The sequence below is a fragment of the Schistocerca americana genome, chromosome 4, assembly GCF_021461395.2.
Source record: "Schistocerca americana isolate TAMUIC-IGC-003095 chromosome 4, iqSchAmer2.1, whole genome shotgun sequence".
Lineage (NCBI taxonomy): Eukaryota > Metazoa > Arthropoda > Insecta > Orthoptera > Acrididae > Schistocerca > Schistocerca americana.
In genome coordinates, this window is record NC_060122.1 from 398,636,694 (window position 1) to 398,640,784 (window position 4,091).

Here is a 4,091-nt window from a genome sequence, read left to right on the forward strand (position 1 = left end):
TGATCAAAAGATCACTAATGAACTTCTTGAGCATGTCATATCTTTTAAATATCTGAGTGTTCAGCTGAGTTTGCATTCCATTCTTGCACAGTATTTTGACCATTGACACGTGTTTCTTCTTCAATCGCTGCAAGTTATACTGTTATGTGTACTTGCTACGTGAACTCCAACTAAACAATGAACTATTGTTGGTCTCATGCTATTATTTATTATATACCTCATCATGAGCTTGACTTTCGATCCCCACTGCTGCCTTTTGGTTTTTCAGGGGCCTTACTCATATTCCTTAAAATGTTCCTTTCTCACAGGGATTTCTGTGTCTGATGGCTGTGAATGCTGGCAAGATCTCAATAAATAGAATGTCAGGCCCCAAGCCTGGTTTAAACTGAAATCTCCATTTCTGTTTATTAGGTTTTCTGAGATATGTATTTCAATAGACTCCTTAATTACACTATCCCAGAAACTTGGCATTTGCACCATCTAATCACATTTCATTTCATGATTATACTCGAGGCAGTGCTTGGTGACAGATGATTTACTTGGTTCTTATAGTCAGGTGTGCCATTAGTGTTCCTTGCATGTCTCCTCACCTGTTCTGAAAAGTCTGCTCCACATAATGCATGCCACATTCCAAGAGGCGTAGTAAACATTCTGCAATTGGTGACCCAGATCATCTTTAACATTATAAAGAAGACTTTTTACCTTTGTTTATCTGAGCGAAATATATAAAGTGGCACGTTTCTGTATGAGTTAACTATCTTTCTGGATACTGGGCCCATATAAGGTAGACAAGCAAATCTTGGCTTCTCCTTCTCTGTCTCGGTGTCAAACTCATTCTCAGTCATTCTTGATTTAAACTTAAAACACCCCCTTGATTTGATGATGTGGGTACTCATTCCTTCGGAATGCTATTTCGGGAGATGGAACATCATCTATAATGTCTCAACTGGTCCATGAGGTGTACCCTTGATGACTTATGGCTTGATGAAAAAGAAGCACAAGACATGGCCCGATATTGGGCTGAAAAACTTTGAAAGAAATTTCCAGACACAAAAAAGTAAACTAAGTCTTTATACACTGTAACACAGGGATACATCAGGTCTTATCTTAACTAATAAGTCCAGGAAAGGTAGCTGGCCTTATTTTTCCAGGAACTCTCCAATTTATTTATTTTTTTCTATGTGGCCACACCTGTGTATGTGGAGGGTACCCTCTGCTACTACTTGTCATTTCCTTTCCTGTTCCACTCACAGATAGAGCAAGGGGAAAAGACTGCCTTTATGCCTCCGTATGAGCCCTAATTTTTCGTATCTTATCTTTGTGGTCCTTATGCGGATGTATGTTGACAGCAGTAGAATTGTTTGGCAGTGAGCTTCAAATGCCGCTTCTTTAAGTTTTCTCAACAGTGGTTCTCTTAAGTCGCCCATGGTCTAGGGGTAGCAACTTTGGTTAGTAATCAAAATGTCCTCAGTCCCGAGTTCGAAACCTGGCACTGCTTAAATTTTGATTAATAATCAGCAATGGCGGCAGAAGACTTCTAGCATAAGAACTGACCCTCAGTCTGCCAATGGCCTTTTCCACGAGGGCTGATGAGTGGACAGAGGTTCAGGGCACTCTCTTGTCCTTGGGGTGGGAAACTGCCACTAAAGGTTGAAGAATCAGCAATGATCAACAGCATGAGGATGCAGAAGACAATACATTAAAGACACATAACGTGTATTCACAGGAAATTTAGCCTGTAACTGAAAAAGTGTCATGATGATCTCTCCATTGGCAAAAGATTCTGGAATAGTCTCCCATTCAGATCTCCAGAAGGGGGCCTGCCAACGGGGAGGTGATAATGAGAAAAAGGTTCAGTAACCAACAAAAAGATAACTTCGTATGAGTCACGGTGTGGAATGTCAGAAGCTTGAATGTGGTAGAGAAGTTAGAAAATCTGAAAGGGAAATGCAAAGGCTCAATCTAGATATAGGAGGGTCAATGAAGTGAAATGGAATGAAGATAAAGATTTCTGGACAGATGAGCATAGGGTAATATCAACAGCATCAGAACATGGTATAACGGTAGTAGTATTCATTATGAATAGAAAGATTAGGCAGAGAGTGTGTTACTGTGAATAGTTCAGTGATTTGATTGTTCTTATCCGAATCAAGAGCAAACCAACACCGACAGCGATATTTCAGCTATACATGCCGACATCACGTGCTGAAGATGAAGGACTAGAGAAAGTATATGAGGATATTGAGAGTGTAATACAGTATGTAAAGGGAGAGGAAAATCTAATAGTCTTGGGGGACTGGAATGCAATTGTAGGGGAAGGAATAGAAGAAAAGGTTAGAGGAAATTACAGGCTTGGAACAAGGAATGTGAGAGGAGAAAGACTAATTGAGTTATGTAATAAATTTCAGGTAGTAACAGTGAATCCTCTGTTCAAGAATCACAAGAGAAGGAGATGTACTTTGTCAGACAGAGATTCACATCATGGTCAGACAGAGATGCCGAAATCAGATACTGGATTGTAAGATGTACCAGATTCAGATCACAATTTAGTAGTGATGAAGAGTAGGCTGAAGTTTAAGAGATTAGTTGGGAAGAATCAATATGCAAAGAAGTGAAATATGTTAGTACTAAGGAATGACAAGATATACTTGAAGTTCTCTAAGGCTACAGATACATCAATAAAGAATAGCTCAGTAGGCAGTACAGTTGAAGAGGAATGGACAGCTCTTAAAAGGGCAGTCACAGAAATTGAAAATAAAAACATAGGTACAAAAAAGATAACTGCGAAGAAACCAAGGGTAACAGAAGAAACACTTTCGTTGATCAATAAAAGAAGGAAGTACAAAAATGTTCAGAGGAATTCAGGAATACAAAAATAAAAGTCACTGAGGAATGAAGCGAATAGGAAGTGCAGGGAAGATAAGACAAAATGGCTGCATGAAAAATATGAAGAAGTTGAAAAACAAATGATTGTCAGGAGGACTGACTCAGCATATAGGAAAGTCAAAATAACATTCGGTGAAGTTAAAAGCAAGGTGTAACATTAAGACTGTAATGAGAATTCCATTATTAAATGCAGGGAGAGAGCGGATAGGTGGAAAGATTACATTGAAGGCCCATATGAGAAGAAATATTGGTCTGTTGTGGTAAAAGAAGAGACAGAAGTCGATTTATAAAAGATGGGGGACTTAGTATTAGAATCAGAATTTAAGAGAGCTTTGGAGAAGTTAAGATCAAATAAGGCAGGAGGGATAGATAAAATCCCACCAGAATTTCTAAAATCATTGGGGGAAGTGGTAACAAAATGACTAGTAATGTTGGTGTGTAGAAAGTATGGGTCTGGCGACATACCATGTAACTTTCGGAGAAATATCATCCACACAATTCCAATGTCTGCAAGAGCTGGCAAGTGCAAGAATGATCACACAATCAGCTTAACAGCTCATGCATCCAAGTTGCTTACAAGAATAATATACAGGAGAACTGAAAAGAAAATTGAGGATGTGTTAGATAATGATCAGTTTGGCTTTAGGGAAGGTAAAGGCACCAGAGAGGCAATTCTGATGTTGTGGTTGATAATGAAAGCAAGACTAAAGAAAAGCAAGACACATTCGTAGGATTTGTCAACCTGGAAAAAGTGGTCAACAATGTAAAATGATGCAAGATGTTTGAAATTCTGAGCAAAATAGGGATAAGCTATAGGGGGAGACGGGTAAGATACAATATGTACAAGAGTCAAGAGGGAATAACGAGAGTGGATGACCAAGAACGAAGTGCTCAAATTAAACATCGAAGAAGCAATGATGAAAATAAAAGGTTCAGGAGTGGAATTAAAATTCAAGGTGAAAAATATCAATAGTATGGTTCACTGATGACATTGCTATCCTGAGTGAAACTGAAGAATTACGTGATGTGCTGAATGGAATGAACAGTCTAATGAGTACAGAATGTGGACTAAGAGTAAACTGAAGAACGACAAAAGTAATGAAAACCAAGAAACTTAACATCAGGATTGAGGGTCACAAAGTAGAATGAAGTTAAGAAATTCTGGTAGCGAGGCAGCAAAATAACTAATGACAGACGCAGTAAGG